Source organism: Rhincodon typus, chromosome 21 (assembly GCF_021869965.1).
Source record: "Rhincodon typus isolate 14 chromosome 21, sRhiTyp1.1, whole genome shotgun sequence".
Classification (NCBI taxonomy): Eukaryota; Metazoa; Chordata; class Chondrichthyes; order Orectolobiformes; family Rhincodontidae; genus Rhincodon; species Rhincodon typus.
Window position 1 is genome coordinate 11,023,226 of NC_063352.1, and position 16,615 is coordinate 11,039,840.

Below are 16,615 nucleotides of genomic sequence, written 5' to 3' on the forward strand. Positions count from 1 at the left end.
GCATTCTTGTCTACATTTTTTTGCTGAACACTTGAACACGGTCTAGTCCACCGAGTCCAAGCAGTCCTGGAGACGGTCTTCCGCTGCCTCGGACCAGCACTGTAATTCTTTTCGTGATGGATTCTCCCATTTCAGCTTTTGCTTGTTAGCTGGGAGGAGGAACACAGTGCTGTGATCGGATTTTCCGAAGTGTGGGCAGGGGATTGAGTTATTGACATCTTTGATGGTTGTGTAGCAGTGGTCCAGAATGTTCGGTCCTCTGGTGGGGCATGAGATATGTTGATGGTATTTCGGCATCACCTGCTTGAGGCTGGTTTGGTTGAAGTCGCTGGCCACAATGAATAGGGACTCAGGGAATTTTGTGTTTAGTGTGTTTGTGGCGGTGTAAATCACATCTAGGGCAGTCTTCTCATCCGCATGGGGTGGTATGTAGACTACTGTCAGGATGGCGGGCGTGAACCGGGATGTGAAGGGATGGCTGTGAGGTATTCTAGATCCGGGGAGCAGTGGCTTGCCAGGGTCGCTACGTCCAACCACCAACATCCTGAGGATCAGCAAATCCTTTTATGCCAGACTGCATGACATGAAGCCCACAGATGGTGCAGCCTCCTAGTCGTCCCTGTCTTCTATCACGGAGGCCTCAGATGACAGCTTGCAGGAGAGGCTGGACCAGCTAGAATGTAGACTACAAAATCCTGTCTAAGATCATTGACAATCAGGTCAGATCTGCTCTGGGATCGGTGATTCACCCCAACCAAACCTGTGCTGTACCAGGCAGGATTACTCCGAGATCCTCGCGCTCTTCAGAGTTACGACTGCTACATACAGGACAGGGGGGTGGACACCTGCCTCATCAGCTTGGAGCAGGAGAAGGCCTTTGACAGGATATTGCACACCTACATGCAGGAAATGCTCTCCAAAATGGGCTTTGGGGAAGGAATCCACAGTTGCGTTCAGCTGCTTGTCATCAACATTGGTAGTGTACCAAACACTGCCCTCATCCTGATGGCCACCTTTGTGTGCAGCTGCATCAAGATGTGCATAGATCCTCGGTACACAAACACCAAATTTCACAACATAATGAGGTTCTACCTGCTGCCGGTTTGCAAAGGATGGGACAGGCCTCATTGCCAAGAATACTCCAAGAAGTTGGACCATTCGTATCGTATGTCCTTTGTGGAGAAATTTGCAAACAGAAACACCTTTGACCACACGTCCATCAGGAAGTGGTCAGCACATAGTGTCTTTTGAGACCTTGCGGAAAAAGGGGAGGGTGGATCCTGTCGTGTGGTACCCTGAGCAGACTGTCAAAGTCGTTTGGCAGAATGCTGCATCACCAGAACATATCAACAAGCACCAAGTCATCACTTGGCTGGTGGTGAGAAGGATACTACCTGTGAGATTCTTCATGCACACCCTGTCTTGTCTGTCTGTGCCACCGTACACTGCCCTCGAAGCGGCTGCACAGAGGTAGAGACTGTCTCCTTCTGGAATGTGCCTTTGCAAAAGAAGTCTGGAGAAAGATGCAGGTTTTTGTTGAGGTTTGATCTGAGCAGCTCACTGACACAGGACTCTGTGCTCTGCAGTCTGTACCCCGGGACACACACCAAGACAAACACTGACTATGCCTGGAGGCCATCAATTCGGTCAATGCAGCTCTTTGGTCTGCCGAAAATTTGCTGGTCTTCCAGAGTAAGGAGCTGACTCCGACAATGTTGCAGACTGGCACATTCCAATGTCCAGCGCTGAGGGAAGCACTAAAGGTTAGGACAGCCAGTGCCAAGATGCAGTGAGGAAAGACCACCGTCTGAGGTCTTTCACTGTGACAATGCTGTGGCTTTAACAGGTTATTTTGTTTTTTTTTGAAAAAAAAGAGCTTGTAAGGTAGAGGTGTTGAGCTGGCTAGTGAAGACCTCTTTTGAGTAAACAGCTTGGGAGACCTCAGGTTTTTTTAAAAACAGCTTAAATGGGTCTGGCCAGCTCTCTCAGATCAGGATATCTTGGTTTTGGTTTTTCAGTAGCATCAGAAGTTGTTGGGATCTCAACAGAGTTGGAAGCTTCAGTAAACGTCTCCTGGCTGCTACTCCCACTGAATTTTCTCTCGCTATTTCTTCTTCTGGATTGGAGAACTGCATTTGCGAATCTGTGTCTCAATTTACCTTTTTGCCAACGGGTGTGTTTACGGAATGTAACTATATTGGAACAGTTAATTAGTAATAGTTACTGTATCCACTATTTGGTTAGGTTTTCCACTAGAGTTGTTATTCTAAATTCCTCTTTCTTTGGTTGCACTTTAACTATAATGTTTAAGGAAGTTGTGTTTTGCTTACTGTCAAGTAGTTTGACCAGTTCAATTACATCTAGAACACAGTATGTTATAGCTGCCTTTAAAATAAGAAAAAGTTAGGGTCCAGGCTACCTTCTTAAACTATTTTTTGAGGGGGACTAGTCTGGTCCATAACAAATTTCCAAATGCAATTCAATTGGTAAAATTACTCAACATTAAGCAAAACACAATTTATTTAAACACTGTATAGTTAAAATACAACCAAATAAAGAGGAATTTAGAATAACTCTAGTGGAAAACCTAACCAAATAATTGATACAACAACTATTACAAATTAACTATTCCAAAATAGTAACATCCCATAAACACACCCCTTGGCAAAAAGGTAAATTCAGACACAGATTCTTACATGTAATTCTCCAATCCAGAAGGAAAAAGCTTCAAGAGAATATTCAGTGGGAGTAGCAGCCAGGAGACATTTACTGAAGCTTCCAACTCTGTTGAGACCCCAACAACTTCTGATGCTACTGAAAACCAAAACGGAGAAATCCTGACCTGACAGAACTGGCCACACCCATTTAGGCTGTTTAGAAAAAACAAGGCCTCCCAAGATGTTTACTCAAAAGATCATCACTAGCCAGCTCACTACTTCTGCCTTATAATCTCTCTTCAAAAAAAAACAGGTCATCACACCACTGAAGGTAAATGGGGGTCCGTTCAGTTATTGGATCCTCCCAGTGCCTCAAATGCATGTAAATATGGTCTTGTACGAGTAAGAGATGCCTTTGGTTTGTTTGTTGAATAGAGTTAATCTCCTGTGTTTGTCTGTTCTCCTCATATGTTACTGTACACAACCGAAGCATGTTTATGACTTCGGCATATTTTTGAAATAAAAATAGTTTCTGCTGGTCCTCTGTAGGAGCAATCTGCCTAATGCCACTCCCATCTTCCTCCCTGTAGCCTTGCTCATTCGTACTTCCTTTCCAGTTCGCAATCCAGTTCTATCTTGAACGCAGAAGCAGTAAAAGTTTTCATTAAAAAAGCAGAATAACATGGAAGCACTGCAAGTTATAAAGGCTCAATGCAAACCAATCGTTTAAATCTCAGACTATAACTCTGATCAAGTGCCTACTATTTACCGCAATTTAATAATCTCACTTGCAAACCACTTGGTTAGTGGTGTGAAAAGTGGCGAGCTTCCCTTCTGAGGTTGGGCATCCAGTTTGGGCCAGAACTGAAAACTCAACGTTTAGTAACAAAATGGGAATTAGTCCATTCGCCAGACTGAATTTGGGCTTACATTAAACAGCAAAGAGAAACAGGGATCAAAACCTTTTAAATCTCACTGCTAAGCCAATATCAGCATATTCCCAGCTGAATCAAAGATAGGTTTCTTTATGGAATTCAAGGTTGTGCTGTTACTATCATAAGTAACTGCTTCAACTGCATTTCCAGCATGAACGCAGTCTTCAAATGGCATAAGACACAAAATCTATTAGAAATTTATATAACAATTTGAAGAACTGTACTTGTAATACACTTCAGAATGCTCTCTGGGACCATTTGATAACATTTAGTGCTAACAGTTTTGAAATCCACAATTTGACATATTTTGCCCATCCTTCAACTTAACAGTTACAAAATCAAAAAGGAACAGAAACCCTCAGGTACTAGAATGCACTTCTGGACTGGTTTAGTAATAACGTAATATTCTATGAACTAGGGCATGAAATCAACAAACAATTGAAATTTGCGTGCGTAAATTAAATCTGGAGACAAGAAGCCACATGGAACAATGAAAATGCTACTGTATTATTGAGTCATACAGCACGGAGACAGACACTTCAGTCCAACCAGTCCATGGCGACTATAATCCCAAACTAAACTAGTCTCACCTGCATCCGAGGAGCAGGGAAGTCAACATTTTAGGCCAAAACTCTTTGTCAGTCCTGATGAAAGGTTTCAGCCCAAAACGCTGACTTCCCTGCTCCTTGGATGCTAACTGACCTGCTGTGCGTTTCCAACTCCACATTTAGTGACTCTAGCTTCCAGCATTTGCAGTTCTTACTGTCTCCTAGTCCCACCTGATCTTGGCCCGTCCAAACATTTCTTATGTATATACTTATCCAAATATCTTTTAAACCTCACCAACACGTTTTTTCCTCCACGTTCTTCTTGATTGCCTGTCTGCTGTAGAGATGTTTCTTTCACATAGAAACACTACATATACGTAAATTAGTATTTTACACCATGTTAAAAACAAACTTGCTTTGGAAGCCACATGAAACCATTAGAAGTAGGGGTCTTTTGTTTGACTACATTCCACAGTAGGAAATTAATGATTTTTAAAGAACTCAGTGTCAATTCTACAAATATTGCACAAAGTAGAAGATATCCTGGGTCTCAGATAGCATCCCTCTGCAGCAGATTAAGCAACAACAACGATCTTGATTTGCCACAAGAAATGGTGCTCAAATTGACAGCAGTGGTAAATACATTGATAAATTTAGACAAACTGTATATGTACTCAGTCTGTACTCTTTATATTCACAATAGGAGCTTTAGCAGCTGCTTGATGTAGCTTTTCAATGAAGCCACTAGTACTTAACTTCACCCTCAGGAAGAGGCCCCGATCAAAACAAATAATCACACAACAGAAAAGCAAAATATTCACAAGAAACTGGAAATGTAAACAGAGAATAAAAGAAAGATTCAGCAAAAATAGACAGCATATGTCGAGACAGAGTTAACATTTCAGGTTGTAGTGATTCTTCATGAAAGATCATCATGACTTAAAATGTCAATAAATACACCCATACAGCTGGGACTTTCACTCCCCTTAATACTGCTTTACCTTTGAGGACTCCTCCGTCCAGGACGAGCTCAAGTCTTATATGTACTCAGACACTTATACCCAGGCCTCCTGGTCCAGAAGTAGGTTACCTACGAGAGCTGGTTAGCAATGTAGAATGATGCCAAAAACATAAATTCAGTTCCAATACTGTCTGAGGTTACAACCAAAGGATTAATTTTCTCAACCACTCCCCTCACCTGAAACATAACGTCCCTCTGTTAAACCACCACTAGTCATCTCTCTCTAACGAGAGAGCAGTCCTACAGTCTGTTATGACTATGGCAACTTTACCTTTATGTTATAACACCTCTGAACAGGCTGATTACAAAATATCCTCTTTTACTTCTGCCCATGTGAGGGAAAACTAGATTTTCATTTTCTCCAATCTACAATGTTACCGATCATCATAAATGGGAGGATCTAACTAAACCCACAGAAGAATGTACCTGGGTCAAAACAGTGCGTTCTTACTATGCTATACATTAAGTAAATCTCGAAATAATCCTATTGCCATCATAATAAGCTGAAGAGTACTGTGGGTCTGTCTACATGCAATTGGCTGTGATGCCACCTTTTTGAGGGTGCTTAGGGACAGGCAACAAATTCTGGCATTGCCAGTGATGCTTACATTCTGGAAATGCATCATAAAAAACAGAATATAACTATATATCATCCAACTTCATGAGATAAATGAGATGACCAACTATCACCAGTAATCTGTAATGTGATGTGCTGTGTAAATAACATCATGAAAACTCGGTGGAAATAATTAAAGTTCATTTCATGTAGCACTATTACTCAATTGCAGAATTGTTGCAGTGCAGGATCAGCCAATCATGTCTGCACCAGCTATCTGAATGGCACTAAGTGAACTGCTCATTCTCCTGCCTTGGCTCCATAACCTTGTACATTATTCCTTTTTAGACAACAGTCCGACTCCCTTTTGAATGTTTCAATTAAGCACGTGCCCAAAGTTTCAAGCAATATATTTGAGACTCTACCAAAAAAAGCTTATAAGTTATTCCTTGTCACTTTTGCTTCTTTCACCAAATACTTTAATCTATGTCCTCTGGTCTCCATTTCTTTCATTAATTGCATAAGATGCCTTGGGACATCGTGAAGTCATAAACGGCATTTTCCATTCTTCTTTTTAAAAGTGTATGTTTGTAATATTAAGCTGCATTCTTGAGCTAGGTTTTAGCAGCTTCTTCTGTGCAAGCATTTATTAGCATAGTAAAAATAGAGCTGGCAAGGAAAATGTAACCTAAACAGTTTGGGCTACATTCAAATTTGTGTCCTCAGTCTGCAACGAAGGTCACTGATCTACTCTACTATCCAGTCCCCTTATGCCATGCTTTCAATTCAAAAGGAAAGACAATACAGTATTACTTTCTAAAGCAATAGGATTATGATCAGTAAATAATACAAATTAAAAATCGTTGGAAGGCCTAAATAATGGCAAATGGAATATCCAATAACTGTGAAAGGTACTGAGTGTTGTTATGACCCCATTTTTGGGAATAGTAGACAAGCTGAACATTTAGAATATTTTGTAGGGCCTGATCTGAAAAACCATATTAATTTAAAGGATACATGGCATGCAAGAACCAAGGGTAAGAAAATAACGAGCAAGACTCCAAGATTACACAGAAATACCAAAAGACTCTTTACTGTATAAACATGAACAAAATGAAGTCAAGCAATAATGACAAAATAGGTACAGTGAACAAGATAATGATTCTAAATAAGCTTTTACATTAAAGACAATCAACAGACTTGACCCAGCTTAATCTTTTTCAATGTGGCTTTCACTCCAACAAGCTTTTAAAAGATACTCCTATACTGGAAGACAGTTCCTTTTTATTTTTGCTGCACTGATCATAGTTCAGATCTATGGAACATCCCTACCAATACACTCTCCTGGTCCCAGTATTGGCATCACTGACAGTCACATGCCTTAATCAACCAGACACAAAAACACTCACCACTCCCCTGACATCTATTCTGAGGATGGATTTCACCTCTTTTCACGGAGCTATTTGGCACAAATCAATCTGATAGAACTCATACTCTGTTGAAACACAGAACTGTGGTCTTTGGTTAAACAAAGTGGACTGGATGTCTTGCAGTCTCCAAGGCAGCTTTCTTCTCACTTACTAATTTTATTTCGAAACCAGAGCTCACCAGCTGTTATTTAAAGACTAATTCCAACCTCAACAATTATCTCCATAGCAAACCAAGGGTTTTCTTGCTTCCAATAATCTCTCAGCTGGCTCAAAAGGTCAAACATCATTTGTAAACATATGCAGATATTATAGCTGAAACGGAAAGTAAACAACCTCCAGTTTACCTTAAACTGAAACCAAAACTCTAATGCTGAATATAACACGGTAATTCGAAAGAATAGCTAAAGGGATAATTCTAATCCATTTGGTACTACAAGGTTGTATTGCTTCAGTGATATGAGTATCTTTAAACCTTTCCTTCAATGGACAGAACTCTGAATAAAAACATCGCACCTCAATCAACTTTTACAGAATCACAAAAGTGCAGGGCAGAGGCACAGAAATCAAGCATCTCTTTCACTGGCAGAAAGGCAGTAAAAATCAGAACTCTCAAGCCTAGAATATTCAGATCAGTAACACTTCCTTTGAGTCAATGAATTGCGCAGCCCTCATTACACTTGTCCCTTCAAACTAGTAACACCCCAAAATTTCAGTTCTGAAGTACGATAACATTCCACTTTTAGCCCTTTCTTGTTCCTCCTCATCTACGATGCTGTCGACGAGAGGTATTCTGTGTAAGCAATGAGTCATTTTTCATTTGTATACTAAAATAAAACAAACAACAACAAATGCTGCAGATTTGAAACAAACAAAAACAGAAACTGATGGACAAACTCAGCAGGTCTGTTCTGAAGATGGGTCACTAGACTCAAAACGTTAACTCTGTTTTCTCTCTACAGATGTCACCACACTTGCTGAATTTCCCCAGCAAATAGTGTGTTTTTTGTTTCATTTGTACGCTGATGACAACCAGTTCTATTTCTGCACAAACTATCATATACAATAAAGAAAAACCAGTGAATTGATTGCATTTTAATTGACAAGAGCACTTCTGAAGTGTACAGTCTGGTTTGGGGAAGGTTGTTGTGCAGGAGTGGTTGCTGCATTTAGAAGACCAAAATACAAGTTACTGGAAATACTCGGCAGATCAGAAGCAGCCATGGAGAGAGAAACAGAGTTATCAGAGCTGCAATGTGGTTGCTAGACAATTGGTAGGCAAAATTAAATGCAGAGAAGTGTGAAATGTTTCATTTTGGTAGGAAAGTCATGGATAGACAATGCAAATTAAAGGGTATGATTCGAAAGGTGTGCTGGAGCACAGGGTCCTAGGTGCATAAATGTACAAGTCATTGAAAGTGGTAAGACAAATTGAGAACAGTTAATAAAGCATACCGTATCCTAGGTTTTATTAATTGGTGTAGAGTGTACAAAAACCGGTAGTTATGTTCAATTTGTATAAAACGCCGATTCAATCTCAACTGGCGTACTATCACCGAATGCTGGGTGTCATGCTTTAGGAAAATGTGAAGACATTAGAAAGAATGCTGAACACATTCACAAAAATGATCCTAGGGATGAGAAATACCGTTTGAGAGGTTTAGACTGTTTTACCTGTAGAAGAGAACATTTTCAAGAAACTTGATTTGTCATATATAATGATGATAGGTCTATACAGAGTAAATAGGAAAAGAAAAACTGGAAGAATCAAGAATAAGATGGCACAGATGAAACATCATTGGCAAAGGAAGAAATGGTAACTTGAGGAAAAACATATTCATGTACCAAGTGGCTGGGATCTGCCTGAGAGTTTGGTGGAGGTAGGTTCAATTGAGACATTTGAGGAGAAACTAGATTATTCTCTGAAAAGGAAAAATGTGCTGCACTACAGAAAGTGGCATTAGGTAATTTTTCTCATTTTGAAAGCCAAAGCAGGCATGATACAGCAATGGCATCCTTCTGTGCTGTAACCAATCCATGATTACCACATTTTGTAAATACAGATATTTTCATGAGTTTGATGTGCTTTGGAACATCCCAAGGATATGAGCATTATACGGTGTCAGCACACTCATCTCAGCAACAGAAAGAGTTGGGAGTGTGTCACCTGCAAACTTGGAAATATTACTTTTAGTCCCAATATCCAAATCATTAATACAGATTCAGAATACCTGGGGTTCAATCTTGTGGTACCTCAATTGTTATGGCTGCCAAACTGAAAATGGCCCATTCATTCCTAATCTCTGTTGTATGTCCATTAACCAGCTATCAATCCATATCAGTACATGGGTACACGAATAGGAAGGGTTTGAGAGGGATATGGGCTAAATGCTGGCACATGTGACTAGATTAGTTTAGGATTTCTGGTGGGCATGGATGAGTTGCACCAAAGAGTTCGTTTCCGTGCTGTACACCTCTATGGCTCCGTACAAAAGAAAAATTCCACCCAATCCCACATTAATACGTGTCTTACTAAAAGCACACAGTGTGATATCAACTCATTTCAATTGTTCTGTGACTCCAGACAAGAAGCTGACTAAACAGGTAGTCATGCAATAGGTTACTCCAACAAATGACTCCGTGAATAAAGGCATATCGCAGGGTCAGAGACCATCCAAGCTTACTCTGTCACGTTCAATCTGTGGCATGGTAGCAATAACAAAACTAACAGTCTAATGTATCTTAAGGGAGGAAAAGGGCAAATTCAACAAGGTTTTCCTCCTTGATTGCCATCCAGTGACCTCAGTGAAAATGCATGCATGCTGAATGCCAAACAAATGTGGAACAGAATTCAACCGTGATGACAGCCAAAGAGCCTGCAATTACTAACCGTCTTGGTTCACACACAGAGACTACGTGAGCAAATTATCGAAGGCATCCCAGTCCCTTGAACCTTAGAATGTCCTCTATACAAGAATTAACATTAAATGAGAAAACAGAAAGGGACAACTGAATTTTTATACATCAAGCCTGCCTTGAACTCTACATAGTAAGGAAACATATTTACGTTTCCAATCAGTTTAATCTTGAATATCAAAGAAAGCATACCAAAAGATCTGAGATTACAACTATATTTTAGAACAAGTGCTGTGGCCAGTAGTATTAAGTTACCATTGTGCAGTATGCTTGCATGCTCCTGAGATTTCTGTGCTCTTCCAATTCTGGCTCCTTCCGCAGCTTTGATATTCTTTGTTATTGTCAGCCATTCCTTTAGCTGCCAAAGTCCTAAGGTTTGGAATTTCCTCCCTAAACCGCTCTACCTCAATTTCCTCCTTCAGGAAGCTCTTTAAAAGTTGTGGGTCCTAATAGTCCATTATGTGGCTCAGGGTGCTTGACAATTGCTCTGTAAAATGGGCCATTTGACTATGTTAAAAGAGGTATAGAAATGCAACTCGGAGATAGCAAGAACTGCAGGTGCTGGAGTCAGAGACAATGCAGTGTGGAGCTGGAGAAACACAGCAGGCCAGGCAGCATCAGAGCAGCATGAAAGTTGATGTTTTGGGTCGGGAACTTTCCTACTCCTCTGATGCTACTTGGCCTGCTGTGTTCCTCCAGCTCCATGCTGTATTGTCTCTATATAAACACAAGTTGTTATATAAACAAGGACTCAATAGTAGGGAAATTTACATCCCAAAATGACTATTAAAAAAATCACATAAGTGATGACTGATCAGCGAAAGACTGCGCACTTACAAGAGATACCATCTTTCCCACTCTTACTCTTCATCAAGATATAGAACCTATGATTTGAGGAGCAGCAAGACCAAGAGATAAAATCTGTGACTGGGGAGAAACTAATGACTGCCTGAGAGAGGAGCGGCCGCGGTCAGACAGTGACCTGGGGATGACAGCCAGAGTGACTGGAGGACGAGGGACTGTGGTCAGAGTGACCAGGGGAGGAGGGCCCGTGGTCAGTGAGATAGGCCCAGACTGCAAGATGTAGTGGGTAGGCCCTTAGGCTATGCAAAATATGAAATAAAAATCAGGTCTCTCACTTTCAGACAGTTGAGCAAATGGCTTCAGTTTCAGAACTTCTCCTTTTAACTTCAGAACCAATTGAAATCAAATATAGGCTGGTCACCTTAGTGACCTGAATTATAACTATGTGGTAGTATTTGTGCAGTCAAGTGGAAACAATAGCGATGTAATAATCATGTGCAAAAATAAAGGACCTGTTGCAACATCACTGGCTTGAAAGTAGTTGAGTTTAATGTCATCTCTTGCAGACATCTACAAAATTCATGGGCTAAGGGAATTCTTGTGGACTCACCTCGCGTTGCAAGGGCCAGCTCTCTCACCTTAAAAGTATTTCATGGGCTGCAAAGCAATTTGGGAACTTCTGGGATCATGAAAGGCATTTTATTAATGTACGTCTTGCTATATTTTAGATCACCTGAACCAAAATATTGCTGGAAGGGCTAAAATGACCATTGTCATTAAAAACAACATTTGGATCAATGTGGTAGGTTGAACAGATGCTCGGGGGGTACAAACACAAATCATCATCGACAAATCATCAATCTATTTGATTTATTGTTGGTCACATGTACCTAGGTACAGTGAAAAGTTTTGTTTTGCATGCAGTACAGGCACATCATACCATACAAGTGCATTAGGGTAATAGAACAGTGTTACGGCTGCAGAGAAGGTGCACAAAGGGCGAGATCAACATTAAAGTTAAAATTTTACCGGTCCATTCAGAAGTGTAATATTGTATATTAATATTGCAACGAAGCAACACTAGTTCATAAAACATCAACAAACAGCAGTTTAAAAAGAAAGATTTGTTATGCCTAGGTATTCTGGAATGTCTGTTTGAGATCAACAGATGACTACTTAGGACTTTTTCCTACGGGATTACAAGTGTGGTAAAGTACAATAGTATACAGAATAGCTTTGGAGTGCATAAAAAGAGGCAAAGTAGGTGACGGTGCATCTCACGGCTGCTGAGCTAGAAGAAGGCCGGGGTTTGAAGGAGGGGTGTGTGTTTACAGTTTCAGGGAGTATGGAATATGGACTGCTTAGTGTGTGAAATTGTGCGAAGCCTAACGAATATTGTTTACTGAATAATTTATCAGCGAAAATGCTTGGAATTCATTCAATTCATAATTGGTTGTTAGATTTGCAATCAGAAACTCGTATCCAGGTTTACCTACTAAATTTGAATCAGTTGATGTCAACTGGGTCAGTTGAGGTTCTTCTATAATCTCATTATGGAAACAGCAGAATGGGAAATTCATTGCAAATTAACAAAGAAAAATCATTTACAGACTCAAAATTAAAAAGATTTTACAACATACAATCTTTGGTATTTATGCTATTGTTCTAAAGAAGAAAACTCATTTTAAAATTCAACACAAATTCAGACTGAATGTTTAGCCCATGACTACATCAGCACTCGGCTAATAAAAGAATGAGAAAAGAACCACCGAAAATCAAAGATCTCAATGACATCTCAAAGAACTCTTGAAAAAAAAACTGAACCCTTCTAATCTACAGATATATCCAACTCCAAAAGTTTCCCTTCTTGGTAGAATACACCAAAGGGTGAGGGGGGACATATTTTTTCGTCTTGGTGTATTTGTTTTGCAACTGTGACATATTTTGAAGTTAACAACTTAAAATTGGAACTTTGGTTATATTCCAGTTGAGATACAAGATGCGCAAAACCTACAAAATAAGATCACAGAGTCTTCCTCCAATTCTAAATTATAAACCATTTGAATTTCTGATGACACTTTTTAGGGGCGAAAGTGAGTATATAAACACGAAAAGCGCCCACTATTTAATTTTCAAGTTAAGCCCGGAGTTCTGTATTGAGACAGTCGAGCGTCGCGGTCACTGAATCACAGAGTAGCCAGTGGTCGCCGAGCACTGCTACTTCAGCCCGCGGCTTTGCGGCCTTGTCGGCGCGTTAGACCGAGCTGCCTTCGTCAGCCCCTAGTGCCCGAGCCGGTGAACACAAGGCCCTGGCCACGCCAAGCGGAGCCGGGGAGTAGAGTGATGTCCTCCTCCCTCCCCATCGCCAGCCCCCGGGGGTCCCCACCACCAAACTTACGGTGCGAAGGGACTAATCGGACGGACGCCGGCTGCTCGGTGCCCCCCGTCCACGGGAGCGGGCTCAGATCCACCCATCCCCCCGCCTCCCAACCACCGAGCTGCTGGACCCCGGCCGCGGTTGCTAGGGGTTGGGGACCCCGGCCGCGGTTGCCAGGCGCTTTTGTTCGGCGCGAGCAGCTTAGCTGCTACTGCAAGTTGCTCCAGGTTGCAGCTCTGGGGAAAACTTTTGCACCCTCCCTATGCAAATCTGGGTGCAAAACAAAAGAGGGTAAGCTGAAATAGTTTGTTCCTTTCTTTCATAATATATAAAATGCAACGCACGAATGCACTTACCTGTCTCCTGTATTTGTTGACGGAGTGTCTTTGTTTCTCTGCCCTCTAGTTTTTGTCAGTGCGCTCCCCCCTCTCTCTCTCCACACACATAACACCTTATTTTCCTTTCTCTGCTGGACCAGTAACGTGTCTTTTCTTATTCCTCACTGTCAGTAACAACCGCCACCTACAGAGCGATAGAGAGCTCAAATATTGCAACTAGCAATGTACAGTACATGGGAACTCAAAATCTGGCCGCTAACATAACACACCCCCTTGTAATTACACTACAGTCGGAAATGTATACGTGTACTCACTTTTAAAAGTCCAATTTGTCTAAATATTTGCTGAAATACCAACCAAATTTTGGTGTATCTTTTCGTCGAGACTTCCCCCCCCCCCCTTAATTGTGCCGAAAGAACGTTTTTAAAATGGACAACATCGATGTCAAGATGCATGTATTTTAATTATTAAGTGTTGTTGACAGGAAAGAGTATTACGTTCTTGAGACGGTATTGCAAACAGCAGCTTTACAAAAAAAAAAATCCCCAGTCTTAAAATGTTGCTCACAGTGAATTGGTTTACCCTTTTAAGCTACAAGTCTGTTAAACTAATGCAAAAACATATTTTTCTGCTGCTAAGGTGGAAGTGAGTTTGAGCCAAACCCTACCCCATGAGTCTATTTGCTTTAAATCAGTGCAGGTTGTTTGTGTAGGGGCTTTTTCTTTAATCTTGAAATGCTTTCAGTGTAAAGGTGCAACTCCAACAGGGATCCAAATTGTTTGGCATTGCCCAAGAAAAGTCATGTGCTTTAAAAGGAAGTAATTTTTAAGTGGCATTGCTCCAGATGAATGAACAGATATGTTTGGTCCAAGGTTGCTGGCTTGTTAAAGAAGCATTTCTGTCTTGGTGAGAGGGCCTGAACGCTTTGCAATTCCTCTTGATCCACCTTGTTCCTTTACTTGTGCTGCATGTCTGATCACATTGATTTAAGAACAATTTCCAAGCAAGGTGACAGCGTAGTGGCATTACCACTGGGCTGATAATCCAGAGCTCCAGAACCAATGTTCTGGGTTCGTAATATGTCTGCCCAGCTTAATTACGAATAATTATTACTACACAAAGCAGAACAGGAGCACCTATATGGAGCCTTCAAAAGGAATGGATACCCGAAAAGCACACTCTACTGTTACCTCCCAGGAAGACACAACATGATCAGATTCACTAATCGCCCTACCATACATCAAGGACATATCAGAGATGACCACAAGAATACTCAGACCCCTAGGTATCAGAGTAGCCCACAAACCGACAACCACCCTACGACAGTGACTGACAAACATAAAGGATCCTGTACCCAAAACCAGTGTAATATACAAAATACCGTGCAAGGACTGTGAAAAACACTACATGGGCCAAACTAGTAGAAAATTGACTATACAGATACATGAACACTAACTAGCCACCAAGAGACACGACCAATTCTCACTTGTCTCACGACACACCGACAACGAGTGACACAAATTTGACTGGGACAACACATCCATAATCACACGAGCCAAACAGAGACATGCCAGGGAATTCCCGGAGACCTGGTATTCCAACCAAAACACATTGAATTAGACCCTGTGCACAAATCACTGAGAAACAGAACTGGAAGTAATACCACCCACCCCAGCAAACCGAGGCATATAAATAACAAGCAGGACAGAATAGTGACACTTCACCGGAGGCGCACTGATGATGTTACCTAGCAGGGTGATGAAACGTTTGCATCCAAACCTACCAGCTCGGTGAGCATATCTACAACTTCAGTAATTATTAAAATGCATTTGCCCTGATGGGCTGGGCGTTTTCTTCATAGTTTGGTTCAATTTGCAAAAAGAGCATTAAGATGTATATTGGTGTCTGATGGCACATTTGAAGCTTTTAGGGGCACCCATAGGGTGGGGGCTGGGTTGTATCCTGAACTTCCTCCAATGAAGTCCTAGTGTAGTTAATTATTTATTTCATCATGCCGCAGCAGTTTGATCTCTTTTGCTCTGTTCTTTTCCCTTTGGTATAATTTAGATTGGTTTAGCTTTTTGTTACTCAATCCCAAATATTAAAATGTGTGTAAATAAGGGTTCAGTGATAGTGTCTGAACCTCTGGCCAAAATGGTTCTGCTTGAGGTTCCTCCTTTCCTGGAGGTACTTTACAGCATTATCTGAATAGGTTGTTTTTGTAAAAAAAGTACAGATTTTTAGTTTCCATCTCGCTGACTGACTTGGAGATGATTTGACAGTGTGGGTAGATGGGAGTGGGCAATATGTTTTAGCCGAACTAAAGAGGTTTGGCCTAATAATGAGCCAGACAAGTGGCAGGATCTCGGATCCCACAATGATTTGAAAGATCTGTAGGTTATGACTTGCATCTCACCCACCACCCCCTTGACTGCCGCCACCAGTAAGACCTTTTTATTTAAGTTTGATCAGTTTCTTTTATAACTTTACCTTAACTTTTTTGACTTTTTTGTTATGCTTCCCAACAGACACCATCTAATCCATTTCTTAGTTTTACTCTGAAAAGACTCATGCTTTTGTGATGCAGTGGTAGTGTCCCTACCTCTGTTCAAGTCGTACCTAGCACAGGGATGTCTCATATCACGTCCAAAAACATTCATTGAAAATACTAAATAAAGAGTCAGCCAGAACAATGATGGGTTTCATGGCGTGTGGTTGGTTGAAACAAAATTCTAACTAGAAAGTTTGGACATTGTATAAAAACACTTAACTTCTTACGTACAACACCCAAGACACTTCATATTTTCCTACAGCTCTCTCTAACTTTCAACATTATCCTTTCTGCCTCCAAATATTCTTTGATATAATGTTTTAATACCAAATAGATGTGCTTAGCTAATCCTCCTTACCTAAGAATCAATATGAGTTCCCTGGCATTGAAACAGTGTGATTGGAATACTCTTCACATATCTGGATGAATGTACTGCACCAACCCTCAAGAAGCCATCCAGGATGAAGTAGTTTGGGTGATCAACA

General features: G+C 41.0%; 1 protein-coding gene across 5 annotated transcripts in view; it reads right to left on the reverse strand.

Moving 5' to 3' along the window:
* zc3h7a (zinc finger CCCH-type containing 7A) overlaps positions 1–14,003 on the reverse strand; it is a 71,241-nt gene extending 57,238 nt beyond the window's left edge. For 3 of the 5 annotated variants that reach the window (XM_048609394.1, XM_048609395.1, XM_048609392.1), the window contains exons 1-2: positions 13,894–14,003; positions 13,598–13,763 (exon numbers count right to left, since the gene is read on the reverse strand). The gene's annotated coding sequence lies outside the window, so the exon portion shown is untranslated. Of the gene's footprint in view, positions 1–13,262; positions 13,373–13,597; positions 13,808–13,893 lie in introns of those variants that run through there. The other 2 variants (XM_048609393.1, XM_048609396.1) reach the window with 2 other exon arrangements.
* Between the last annotated feature and the right edge of the window lie 2,612 nt (positions 14,004–16,615).